We start from the raw sequence: 15,057 nt of genomic DNA on the forward strand, positions 1-15,057 counted from the left end.
CTTCGTCTCATATCCCAAAATATCGTCTTTAGGTCAAGACATAAATGACATAAGTTAATCTCGCAGAGTAACTTGTACTTTAACTGGAGATATCGTTCAGGATATCACAGAGACGCGCTCGGGAGAAATGTGTTCATTTTCCTCTAAACATTTATTCCCAACCGTTCCCTCTACTTATTGTGAAGTCCAAACGTTTTTCTGCATTCGTATGCCAATCACTTCTCCCAAGGAGTTTAATACTTCATGTGGTGTGACGGATGATAGTATCCTCGTATCAGGTGAATATTGTTCCATGTGGAAACTTTATCAGCCTTTGAATTTTGAATTTGAAGCGCCGTTATCCCCTTACCGTTGATCCTTCGTTTTGAGGAGTTCGAAGCGTCTCTTCAATCATGTCCCTTGATTACCTTGGGGTTTCAACCATCACATCACACCTTGAGGTTATTTAAGCCTCTCAAAGGTACTTCACCCTTATCTTGCTATCTGCAAATATTTCTGTCTGATAGATTTGGAAAATGACATTCTGTCTTCCTCATACTCTTGTCCTTCAACACCATCTTCGATCAGAAGTTGAAAAAGTAAGTCTTTTGTCACGAATCTTCATCTCTTCTTCTCCCTGAGTAAACCCCACAGTATTCATACTTTGAGTTTACTTATTAAGGAAGTTCTAAATTGTTCATGCTTAACAAAGACCTAGGTTTTCCCCTTTTTCTATATGTTGTAGGATCTTCGTCCTGACACTACTTTTTTGTATTTGCAGTGCCTCCCAAAATTGATTTGAGCTTTATTAGGGCGAATTCCTATAAGAAAATTGTCCCAAGACCGACGAAGGTTGCTTCCTGTGAGGCGATTGCATCTGGTGAATCTTCTAAACGTAAGGAGATTGCTGTTGGTGAATCTTCAAATCAGACTCCCACAGTTTTTGCTGAAGTTTCTCCTTCGCTCCCTTTGCTTGAATAAACCGTTCGGTCTTCAAAGGAGGATGTGGCTCCCTCCGTCGTTGGTTGTACATTTGATGCCCCTGCTGGAGAAACCGTTCGGGATCCCCTGATGAAGACCCTTCAGACATCTGAGGCAACTATGTTGGCATCTAATGAAGGTGTGGTCCCACCAGGCATTGCTTCTATTTCCAACTCTAATGCTTGTTTGGCATCCTCCTCCTCTCCTTCTCTAGAGCTGGAAGATTTTGCCACTAGGAAGCACCCTAGGTTGGCAGATGATGTAGCTCATCCTTCTTTTTCTTAGAGGCAATCTGTCTTGGTGCCAAGCGAGTTTGACAAGGCACTAGAGTGGTGGACTGCTGTTCAAATGCCTGCCAAGAGCAGAGCGCTTTCCACCATGCCAGATAGTGACTTTATGAAGTCTCTGGTGATGTAAGTTTTTCTTCATTTCCTTTTGTTTTGAAGATTTTTCTTTTGCTCATGACTAACTCGGAAGTTATTGCAGGAGTCTCACTGGTAACTTCCACAACCAAGTGGAAGCAGCCTCTAGACTCAGTGAACTGAGTGATGAAGTTTCCAGGCTTCGGGAGGACTCCACAGCCAAAGAAGAAGAAATTGCTCGTCTTGGAAACCTAGCTTGGGAGGTTGCAAAGGAGAAGAATTCTATGATCGACTGTCTCCATTCGGATTTGGATCATGCTAGGGAGAAGATCCGGCGGCTGGAACGAGAAGCAGGAAGGTCAGGGGCGAAAGGATCTGAAGCGTTACCCCAAAGGCAAGCTGTTATTCCCTTGCCCAAATCCCTTCCAATTGATGTTCGCAGAGCTTGCATCTTCAAGTATTTGCACAGTAAGCCTTTTGTTGACATGCTGAACACTTATAACTTGCAGGCCTACCGGATGGCGAAAACGAAGTATGGGAATCAATATTAAGGAGAGATCCTTATTTCAACACGACTCCCTACAACGCCAGTTGTCATCCTGAAGTGTTTGCAAAGTTGGGTCTTCCCCTTCCTTGACTGGTCCAAAGATACGAACGACCTTCCCCCTCTAGATCCGGATATCATGCATTATCTCGATGATTCCCCTCCTTATGCTCCTCTCCAAGGATTCAGTTATGAAGAGCTTGCCTTGAATGCAAGTTTGATCAACGATCAGGCCTCTTCTGGTCAAGCTGGATAAAGAGTATGGAATTGCAGAGGATTTTGATAACATGCTTTTTCCCGACTATGTTCTTCTTCTTCTTGAATCTGTGTTGGTTCTTGACTCTATATTACTTCTGGCAAAGCTCCTTCGATCTTGTTTAACTTCTTGATGATGTCTTTCTCTTTTGACCGAGTGAAGATTGTACCCCAACACTTGTTGTCACATCCTCCCAGAGGTACCCTAACTGGCATACCCGAGAGTGTGATCCACAGCCATAAAGATCAAGTTTAGGAACGATCATATCCATTTAGCACAATAACATAATCAAAAGCAATAACAAATCATTGTATTCTAATAAGTTAATAATAAAATTAAAGAAAAGATCTCAGAAGGATCACTAAGAATATCAGAGTGCGGAAAACATGATACCAAATAAAAAGGCAACTGTAGAGTATAGCGGAAATATACTCCACAGACATATGTGGAAGATAGATCGAATCTAACTAAAGCTCTAAGCTAATACAAGTAAAGTAAAAGATAAGTCTAGAATAAACAAGAGAAATCTAATCCACATCTTCAGTTGGCTCTTCTTCATCTTCAGTCTTCATCTTCTTCACCTTGCCCTTCCTTATATGGACCGTCATCATATTTCAAACCTGCAGAGAAGTCTAACAAAAGATATGGTACAAAAGGAGTGAGTTTTGGAAAAAAACCCAGTAAGGCAGTTAAATCCATAATAACATAAATGGCAGGGTTACAAAGCAAACATAAATGCAATATGGTATGAGACAAACAATGAATGTATGAATCTAACTCTATGTATGCTGGTCTCTATTGGGCGACATGCTTTAAGTCATAGCACCGTACTTCTTTAGGAAAGTCTCATTCACTCATCATCAGTTGGTAATGGGTCCTTCATCCATCAGGATATTCCATGGCTGGGGGTATAGGTCACCGCTCTCTCACATCACCGTTTGGTCTAAGTACTGGCGCATGTCAGGGTTAAAGCCTAGCCAAATGCAAGTCTTCTACTCAGCTACATCAAGTTAGATCCAGATACGTCCATTCCTCGCCCCTGGCGATCCTTTCCGGTATCCTTCACACTAGAGTCCTCATAGTCCCTGACTACGGACTCATCAACCCTATTGGTTATCCACATATGGTAAACGGGAAGCTCTCACGTCCCCTCACGGGTTGGTTACCGGTCTTGAGCGCCCATGAGCCCAAGTCAATCCATATGCAACCCTACCAATAAATGGCCCCCACAATGTGATTCCTGTCCTCTCACGGGTTGGTTACCGGTCTTGAGCGCCCACAAATCCCCATTGCTACCACGGGTCATTCGGTCTCAATACCCCTCCGATTAGGGTCTGACATAACCGGACATCCTAGCCAAACATTACTAGACAGTCCTAAATATGTCATCCAACAGTTTAGGAAGGTGTCCAGAGGGCATCTCCGGAAATATCCCATAATATTCCCGTAGTTGTCCAAGGACAGAAGTGTCAAAAGGACACCTCTCCTTCCCGAACCATACTTAATCAATCACAATCACAAATCAATCATATCATACACATTTATAGTATATAGAAAATATACCATAATAAGATTCATCTCATATACAGTTGACAAATAAAGACTTTCATAAACTAAAGAAAGCAAGTAAATAATGCTACTGTAATTGAAGTAAATACAGCAGTAATATATTCATAAAAGAATCTAATTATGGTGACAAATCCGAAAGATTCTAATATAGAAACTAAAATCACACAACCTATGCTATTATAGAAGTAACCATCCTTACCTTATATAACTTGAAGAGAATCTCCAAGGATCAAGGAGAATCTTCCCAAACTTGGCAAGAAGGTCCTAAACAAGTATATATATCATATTAGGAAAGAAACCTAGAAGGAAAGATATCAAAACATCCAAAACAGACCAAATATGAGGTTACTGTCCTCATTGGTCGATTGACTTGGTCTCTTGCCTCAGTCGACCAATCAGTCGACCAACAGAGACAGTGGCCTTCAAAATCAGAGTTTTTAGAATATAGAACCAAATTTGGTGGTTCAAAAGGGCACCAAACAAGGGGGAAAACTACTATGACAGTATCCTAGTATATAGAGGACTTTAAAACACTAATCAAATCAAGTCTTCAAGTTACAAATTAGGAAACAAAAGTTACCATAATTAGATCAATCATGGTTCTTGAAGAATTCATAGTAACAATCATGGACAAGAATGATAGGATGATGGATCATTGATTGTGGTAAAGAAATCATGAAAAGCATGCATAGATCTTCAAGAAAAATAGATCTAAGACTGAAGAACATGAATCTAAATAAGGAAACAAAATTTTCCATAAATGTATTAGTCATGGTTCTTGGAAAAAGCATGGTATGATCAAGAAGAAAGAACTAGAGATTGATAGGTTACAACTCTTGTAAAGAAAACACAGCGATTGACTACTAATATGATCAATAAAATAGATCTAAGAAGATCAGAATTTGAATCAAAAGATGAACAAAGACAAGATCATGATTTAGATCATGATTCCTTCAAAAGCTTGCAATGATCATGGTTAAGATCATCGCATTAGCCATTAATCCTTAGGAAGATAATGAGGGATGAGTAGAGAGATGTTTGCAACAAGGAATGCAGCATCTTCTCTACTATGTCAGCCCAAAAAGGAAAGAAAAACAGAGATGGAGAAGAAGAAGAGAGTGTAGACATACCTTTGATGCAAGAGGAAGAAGATTACTTGAGTTCTTGCGAGGGATCAACCAAGGATGCAAGGAAATTGATTAGAATGGAGTTCTAACTCGTTCCAGAGGCTTAGGAGGCATAGGAGACGAACTAATCCCGAGATTGGACTTAAATAGAGCAAGAAAGACCTAAATCTGCAAAACAAATCTCATTGGTCGATTGGATTGGTCTACTGGCCCAATCGACCAATCAGTCGACCAATGGAGACAGCAAGGTACAGATTGCACTGTTTTGGTCATAACTTCTTCGTTTGAAGTCCGATTGATCCGAAATTCGAAAGGGAACTTCACACAAACATACTAAGACTATCTAGCATGAAGTGGGCATCATCCATGGTCCAAAAATCAGTACTTTATAAATTGGGAACAAGAGTTCTAAATTGGAAACAACATGGTTCTCATAGCAAACTCACCATTGATTCAAGAGAAGAATTAGAGAGAACAAGGCTTCTCTCTAATGGAATATCAAAAGAATACTAATCCTAGAATGAGAGGAATCAAAAATAGAAACTTACTAGAATGCTTATATCAATGGTCAACATAGAAGGCTAAAATGGCTAGAAAGAAAGGGGAATTGATTCAAGGAGATGAAACACATTAGAACAGTAGCAAAGGCTAAGATCAAACATGTTAACATTTAATTAGAAAAGAAGCTACAGTTGAATGATCCTGCTGTCCAAAATTCAATCAAAATCAGTGAAGAATTGAGGAGATTCACCATGTGGTTTCAAGGAATGCATAGAGTAATTGGGAGTTCACTCTAAGACATAAGGAGATTAGAGAATAGGTAGTTAAAGTAGTGTAACACCTTCTCGACAATCAAAACATCAAGATAGAACAGTAAGAAGAAGAAAAGAGAGAAGAAGGAGACAGAAACACTTAAATCAAGGTCCAACTTCAAGACGTAACATTAAAATAACCTTTCTTCACCCAAAATAGATAGGGTGTCCTGGCTAGGTTTGGGCTGGATTTCACATTCTCCCCCCCTTAAAATAATTTCGTCCTCGAAATTGGGAGAGTTCCTGGATTCCGAAAGACAGGGGTACTTTCCTATTATCTTGGCTTCCTTCTCTCAAAGTCCATGGAAAACAAATAACAATAAGTCTTATGTAAGGAAACAAGGAATATATCTGACATGCTTTGAAATCAAATCGAAAGTATGATCATGGCTTCATGAAGATTTCCCAAGGATCATGGCGAAGATTAATATGAAGATCATAAAACTTTAAGAATGAAAGGAGATTGTAGAAGAGATGGTTGCAAGGATCAATATGTTGCAAGGATGCAGCATCCTCTTCATAGTCTCAATCTCAAAGAATAATCATAGCAAGAGTAGATCAATACAACACAAGAGAGGTTAGAAATCTTTGATTGAAGAATAGGAGATGAAAAGCTTGAAGTCTTGAAACAGTTAGAAGGAATAGTAAATCATGAAGATCACACTTAATTTCTCTTCGAAATCATCATGTGGAGAATTTACAAGGTTATAGAGTGTATGGAGATCCACTCTAGAACAGAAGGGATAGAAGGATTAGTCATGGGAATGATTTAAGATCATCCTCCTATCATAGGGATTGTAAGGCACAAGAAGAAATCGTGGAGAGAATAGATCAGCTTTGGGGTAAACTTCTACCAACGAAACTAGGCATTTGTACAATAGAGAATAAATCGAACAATGCATATGGTATGCATATGGTATGTATGCATTTGGTACAACAGCAAGGTTAGGGTTAGGTGGGATCTCACAATCTCACCCCCTTAAAAAAAATTTCGTCCTCGAAATTGAAAGCATACTTGGGCTTCCACTAAGATGAGGAAACTTCTTCAGGGGTGTGATTCTTTCACCGAAACTTTACCAGGGGATGGAAGGTACAATGAACAATAGATCTAATAGGTAAAGAATATTGGACTCTTGGTTGACTTCTTAAATAGCTAAGAGGAATTCAAAACAATACTGACAAGCATTTCATACAGACTAGGCAAACTCACATGGTAAGAATAAATCAAAACAATGCATATGGCCTATATGCAATGCATCAGTAAGGATTAAATCAAGCAACGCATATGATATGTATGTAATGTATAAGTAAAGAATAAATCAGGGCAATGCATGTGGTATTCATAGAATGCGCAAGCAAAGATAAATCAAAGCAGTGCATATGGTATGTATGCATTGCATAAGTAAAGAATAGATCAATAGCAGAAGTTAAAGGATAAGAGCAACGTACCGGTTACGAGATCTTGGTTTGGTTCTATCTTGCTTCCAACTACGCTACACACTTTACCAGCAGGAGGGGCTTGAACTGACTTCGCAGCTAAAGCAATTTGACGACTTGGTTTATGAGGGCAGCAACGGACGAAATGTCCTATTTGACAACAGTAAAAGCAAACAAGTTCTCTCTGTCCTACAGGTCGCACTGGCTCTAGAGATCTTCGATTCACTGGCCTTAGGTCTGCAGCAATTTGATTGAGGTTTGCATTCTCAACACTTTGTCCCACAGTCTGGGGCTGATAAGTCAAGGTGGAATACGGTGCAGGCCTAGTGAACTTTCTGTTGGGTCTTTTAACATAGCTAGGACTTCTACTGGGTAGGGACTTCTGGTGACCAAAATTCTTTCTTCCAACATCAGGCACAATAGCGAGATTAGGGTTTGTCTGGGCAGCAGCACGGGTCTCATTGTGCATAGCCATAATCCCAGTCAAGATCCGATTGAACTGTGCACTGTGCTGTTGCAACATATCCCCCATAAGATTAATGATTTCTTGGTAGTTAACCACTGGAGGAGCACCGAATGGGTTACTGGTCACTTGACCTATCAGAGGGTTCTGGGCTTCAACACTGCCAGAGGACACTCCAGCTCTAGGAACAACTCTCTTTCCATTCCGACTTAAGGAAGCACCATAGTTCCTTCTTCCGGTCATTCTGACAAACCAATCGAAAGTAAAAAATCTACGAGAATATGTCCAAATTCAAAATCACTCTCCCAACATGTCAAACATACTTGATTTCAACTGCACATGCCATTAAAAATCCAAACAATGCATCAAAATCAATATTTTCCAAAACTGCCAAAACAGCAAAATCTGCCCTGCTTGAAAAACAGCCTTAAAGGGACCACTTTCTTTATTTCAATCCCATTTCAAACACTTCCAACTTCAAGTTTGGCTCAGGGAAAAGGTTATCTAGGGCTCCTAAGGTTCCAAGATTCTCAAGAGGCTTCAACGGCAACTTACAACCCTCATTGATCAACAACACAAGTAAGACCTTCTCTTTCTTCTCTTTTCTTTCAAACTTCATTTACCATTGGTATGTTTTTCTTCAAAACTGAGAAATACTTGAGGCTAAAGGTTAGAATAGTGCCTAGGGATGTTTAGAAACATGTTCCTATTATTTTCCAAACAAAACCAAGCTTCAACCAAAAATATTTCCCACACTTTGGTTCAAAAACACTATTCACTTTACCAAATTCCAACTTTACAAACGCTTGTCCCATTTTCAAACCAAATTGAATTTTAACACCAAACCAATTCCCACAAGACTGATTTACTATGGGGAAGATGCTCCCACTCTCCGTTCATTCAAAATCCAACTTTCCAAAAATCACAACACCTTGTCCATAAGAGGATTCCTTCTTCCAAAGTTGCTGAATTTTCATGTCCATAAAGCAAAATTGATGGGTTTTCTTCAAACAAATCATCCCAGCATGTTTATCCAAGTCTTATGAACACACTAGAATGTTCAAATCGAAATTTGGACGAAATCAAAATTTTTCGAAAAAAATTACGAAAATGCCCATCTTGCAGAATTTTTCCCAAACTCCAGGGGTTTCGATGGATCTTCTTCAAACAAACCTTCTTATCATGTTAAACCAACTCTTATACACATGATAACATGTCCAAATCGCAGTTTCCATCGAAAACAAACTTTTCCAAAAATTTACCAAAATGCCCCTCTTTACCAAATATTGCATTGCTTAACATACTTTACTCATGTAATGCAAAACTCAACTTGACTCTTCAAATTCCCTTCAAACCACCACGAAGAAAATGCTTTAGGGTTAGGAGAGGTAGAGATGAGGATCAAAGTACTATTCCTACGCCACAAGCAGAGATAATACAAGGATAAGGAGACAACAATCCAAACTTCAGGTGAGGTTCAAGATCAGGATGAAGATGATGATGAGGAGAATCAGGAAGTTCAATTAGACGAGGAGGGAACTATTCTAGCTCGACGGTTTTGAGGATAGAGGCACACAAATATACTATACAAGATCGAAATTCTTGGGCTATGAGAGGTTAGCTCGATTCTCAAGAACAATTTCCTAAACAAATAGCACTAGAATTGTCATCGAGTCTATGGTTGGAGGCAGAGCGATTAGTTTCACTACCAGGGACATCATAGGGGCTTCACGACATAGCTAGGTCAGAGGATGAGGGTGACATTGTCAAGGCTGATGACACAGAGGTTGAGGATGCCGACGACAGTGATGATGATGATGATGGGGATGAGCATGGAGACAATGATGATCATGATGGGGTTCCAGTTCAGGATGAGGATGTTATTGATGATCAGGGAGGCGAGGATTAGGGTCAGGGTGAGATTCCGAGACACGAGGTGATTCCTATACCACTCTTCCATGAGATTGGAGGTCCATCACATACAACTTCTGGGATTCCAGGTGTGGCTTCTCATTAGTCATCGATTTCTTCCACACTTAAGAGGATAAAGGCTCGAAAGGAGAGGATAGAGTCCTATATGTATACCTTGGGAGAGAAATTTGCACAACTGGAGAAGAAGTTCAGATCTAGGAGGGACCAGACAGATCATCGGAGTCGATCACCTAGATAGATAGTACTAGGTATCTCCTTTTATGCTTTCTTAGATGTATTTCCTTTCAGACTTGTAAGAATATCCTATGTGATTAATGAGATTCAGTTTGTTCACTTGTGTTATTGTACATTATGCGTCTCTTTTGTTGCATTAGTAGTTGTTAATGTTTAGTTATGACTTATAACTCATAATGACCACTCATGACCATTACTCCCAGCGACAACTCCCGACTCAAACTCATACGACAACACATGACTGCACCATGACTTAGACCCATATGACAACTCATGACGACAACACCTCACAATAAGGACTCACTCGCAAAGACGACTCACCACGACAACTTTCAACAGAAGACTCAACTCACAACTCATACACATACCCAATAACTTAAAACCGACAACTTAACTCTAACCATGACTACAACCCAAGTACAAGTCATAAACTTTAATTATTGTGCATTATTCAAACATGGTATATTATGCTTTGTTTGTTCAAGTTTCTAATCCAAGTTTTCTATTATTCACTTCTAAGAAAGTTTGAGTCACTTCTGGATCTATGACTCAAAGATGCTTTCATTATTGTGTTCTATGGTTATGACTGTCCGAAAACTTAGGGCTCTGATACCATCCTGTCACATTCTCCCAGCCGGTACCCTAACTGGCATACCCGAGAGTGTGATCCACAGCCCTAAAGATCAAGTTTAGGAACGATCATATCCATTTAGCACAATAACATAATCAAAAGCAAGAACAAATCATTGTATTCTAATAAGTTAATAATAAAATTAATGAAAAGATCTCAGAAGGATCACTAAGAATATCAGAGTGCGGAAAACATGATACCAAATAAAAAGGCAACTGTAGAGTATAGCGGAAATATACTCCACAGACATATGCGGAAGGTAGATCGAATCTAACTAAAGCTCTAAGCTAATACAAGTAAAGTAAAAGATAAGTCTAGAAGAAACAAGAGAAATCTAATCCACATCTTCAGTCGGCTCTTCTTCATCTTCAGTCTTCATCTTCTTCACCTTGCCCTTCCTTATATGGACCGTCATCATATTTCAAACCTACAGAGAAGTCTAACAAAAGATATGGTACAAAAGGAGTGAGTTTTGAAAAAAACCCAGTAAGGCAGTTAAATCCATAATAACATAAATGGCAGGGTTACAAAGCAAACATAAATGCAATATGGTATGAGACAAACAATGAATGTATGAATCTAATTCTATGTATGCTGGTCTCTATTGGCAGACATGCTTTAAGTCATAGCACCATACTTCTTTAGGAAAGTCTCATTCACTCATCATCAGTTGGTAATGGGTCCTTCATCCCTCAGGATATTCCATGGCTGGGGGTATAGGTCACCACTCTCTCACATCACCGTTTGGTCTAAGTACTGGCGCATGTCAGGGCTAAAGCCTAGCCAAATGCAAGTCTTCTACTCAGCTACATCAAGTTAGATCCAGATACGTCCATTCCTCGCCCCTGGCGATCCTTTCCGGTATCCTTCACACTAGAGTCCTCATAGTCCCTGACTACGGACTCATCAACCCTATTGGTTATCCACATATGATAAACGGGAAGCTCTCACGTCCCCTCACGGGTTGGTTACCGGTCTTGAGCGCCCGTGAGCCCAAGTCAATCCATATGCAACCCTACCAATAAATGGCCCCCACAATGTGATTCCTGTCCTCTCACGGGTTGGTTACCGATCTTGAGCGCCCACAAATCCCCATTGCTACCACGGGTCGTTCGGTCTCAATACCCCTCCGATTAGGGTCTGACATAACCGGACATCCTAGCCAAACACTATTAGACAGTCCTAAATATGTCATCCAACAGTTTAGGAAGGTGTCCAGAGGGCATCTCCGGAAACATCCCATAATATTCCCGTAGTTGTCCAAGGACAGAAGTGTCAAAAGGACACCTCTCCTTCCCGAACCATACTTAATCAATCACAATCACAAATCAATCATATCATACACATTTATAGTATATAGAAAATATACCATAATAAGATTCATCTCATATACAGTTGACAAATAAAGACTTTCATAAACTAAAGAAAGCAAGTAAATAATGCTACTGTAATTGAAGTAAATACAGCAGTAATATTCATAAAAGAATCTAATTATGGTGACAAATCCGAAAGATTCTAATATAGAAACTAAAATCACACAACCTATGCTATTATAGAAGTAACCATCCTTACCTTATATAACTTGAAGAGAATCTCCAAGGATCAAGGAGAATCTTCCCAAACTTGGCAAGAAGGTCCTAAACAAGTATATATATCATATTAGGAAAGAAACCTAGAAGGAAAGATATCAAAACATCCAAAACAGACCAAATATGAGGTTACTGTCCTCATTGGTCGATTGACTTGGTCTACTGCCTCAGTCGACCAATCAGTCGACCAACAGAGACAGTGGCCTTCAAAATCAGAGTTTTTAGAATATAGAACCGAATTTGGTGGTTCAAAAGGGCACCAAACAAGGGGGAAACTACTATGACAGTATCCTAGTATATAGAGGACTTTAAACACTAATCAAATCAAGTCTTCAAGTTACAAATTAGGAAACAAAAGTTACCATAATTAGATCAATCATGGTTCTTGAAGAATTCATAGTAACAATCATGGACAAGAATGATAGGATGATGGATCATTGATTGTGGTAAAGAAATCATGAAAAGCATGCATAGATCTTCAAGAAAAATAGATCTAAGACTGAAGAACATGAATCTAAATAAGGAAACAAAATTTACCATAAATGTATTCGTCATGGTTCTTGGGAAAAGCATGGTATGATCAAGAAGAAAGAACTAGAGATTGATAGGTTACAACTCTTGTAAAGAAAACACAGCGATTGACTACTAATATGATCAATAAAACAGATCTAAGAAGATCAGAATTTGAATCAAAAGATGAACAAAGACAAGATCATGATTTAGATCATGATTCCTTCAAAAGCTTGCAATGATCATGGTTAAGATCATCGCATTAGCCATTAATCCTTAGGAAGATCATGAGGGATGAGTAGAGAGATGTTTGCAACAAGGAATGCAGCATCTTCTCTACTATGTCAGCCCAAAAAGGAAAGAAAAACAGAGATGGAGAAGAAGAAGAGAGTGTAGACATACCTTTGATGCAAGAGGAAGAAGATTACTTGAGTTCTTGCGAGGGATCAACCAAGGATGCAAGGAAATTGATTAGAATGGAGTTCTAACTCGTTCCAGAGGCTTAGGAGGTAGAGGAGACGAACTAATCCCGAGATTGGACTTAAATAGAGCAAGAAAGACCTAAATCTGCAAAACATATCTCATTGGTCGATTGGATTGGTCTATGGCCCAGTCGACCAATCAGTCGACAAATGGAGACAGCAAGGTACAGATTGCACTGTTTTGGTCATAACTTCTTCGTTTGAAGTCCGATTGATCCGAAATTCGAAAGGGAACTTCACACAAACATACTAAGACTATCTAGCATGAATTGGGCATCATCCATGGTCCAAAAATCAGTACTTTATAAATTGGGAACATGAGTTTCTAAATTGGAAACAACATGGTTCTCATAGCAAACTCACCATGGATTCAAGAGAAGAATTAGAGAGAACAAGGCTTCTCTCTAATGGAATATCAAGAACATATTAGAGGCAAGAATAACTAAATAGAAAATCAAAAGAATACTAATCCTAGAATGAGAGGAATCAAAAATAGAAACTTACTAGAATTCTTATACCAATGGTCAACATAGAAGGCTAAAATGGCTAGAAAGAAAGGGGAATTGATTCAAGGAGATGAAACACATTAGAACAGTAGCAAAGGCTAAGATCAAACATGTTAACATTTAATTAGAAAAGAAGCTACAGTTGAATGATCCTGCTGTCCAAAATTCAATCAAAATCAGTGAAGAATTGAGGAGATTCACCATGTGGTTTCAAGGAATGCATAGAGTGATTGGGAGTTCACTCTAAGACATAAGGAGATTAGAGAATAGGTAGTTATAGTAGTGTAACACCTTCTCGACAATCAAAACATCAAGATAGAACAGTAAGAAGAAGAAAAGAGAGAAGAAGGAGACAGAACACTTAAATCAAGGTCCAACTTCAAGACGTAACATTAAAATAACCTTTCTTCACCCAAAATAGATAGGGTGTCCTGGCTAGGTTTGGGCTGGATTTCACATTCTCCCCCCCTTAAAATAATTTCGTCCTCGAAATTGGGAGAGTTCCTAGATTCCGAAAGACAGGGGTACTTTCCTATTATCTTGGCTTCCTTCTCTCAAAGTCCACGGAAAACAAATAACAATAAGTCTTATGTAAGGAAACAAGGAATATATCTGACATGCTTTGAAATCAAATCGAAAGTATGATCATGGCTTCATGAAGATTTCCCAAGGATCATGGCAAAGATTAATATGAAGATCATGAAACTTTAAGAATGAAAGGAGATTGTAGAAGAGATGGTTGCAAGGATCAATATGTTGCAAGGATGCAGCATCCTCTTCATAGTCTCAATCTCAAAGAATAATCATAGCAAGAGTAGATCAATACAACACAAGAGAGATTAGAAATCTTTGATTGAAGAATAGGAGATGAAAAGCTTGAAGTCTTCAAACAGTTAGAAGGAATAGTAAATCATGAAGATCACACTTAATTTCTCTTCGAAATCATCATGTGGAGAATTTACAAGGTTATAGAGTGTATGGAGATCCACTCTAGAACAGAAGGGATAGAAGGATTAGTCATGGGAATGATTTAAGATCATCCTCCTATCATAGGGAATGTAAGGCACAAGAAGAAATCGTGGAGAGAATAGATCAGCTTTGGGGTAAACTTCTACCAACGAAACTAGGCATTTTTACAATAGAGAATAAATTGAACAATGCATATGGTATGCATATGGTATGTATGCATTTGGTACAACAGCAAGGTTAGGGTTAGGTGGGATCTCACACTTGTTTATATATATGCTGGTTGTAAAGGTTGGCCTCTTCTGGTCGTTTGAAGAAATAAAGAATTGAACTTCATCTTTGAACTTTTCTAGTCACTTGAGTTATTGTTGCAGTAGGTTTTATAATGCCTTGACTTAGAGATTTCCGGAGAAATTCAATAAGTCTGAGAAGGAACTCACTCGGGTTTTAAACCGATGCCTTGTAGAAGGACCCACACGGTTTTTAAACTGATGCCTTTACTTAAAGATTTTCGGAGAAATTCAATAAGTCTGAGACGGAACTCACTCGGGTTTTAAACCGATGCCTTGTAGAAGGACCCACATGGTTTTTAAACCGATGCCTTTACTTAAAGATTTTCGGAGAAATTCAATAAGTCTGAGAAGGAACTCACTCGGGTTTCAAACAGATGCCTTTTG

This window comes from Hakea prostrata, chromosome 9 (genome assembly GCF_041222555.1).
Source record: "Hakea prostrata isolate BN-2017 chromosome 9, UWA_Hpros_2, whole genome shotgun sequence".
Taxonomy (NCBI): Eukaryota; Viridiplantae; Streptophyta; class Magnoliopsida; order Proteales; family Proteaceae; genus Hakea; species Hakea prostrata.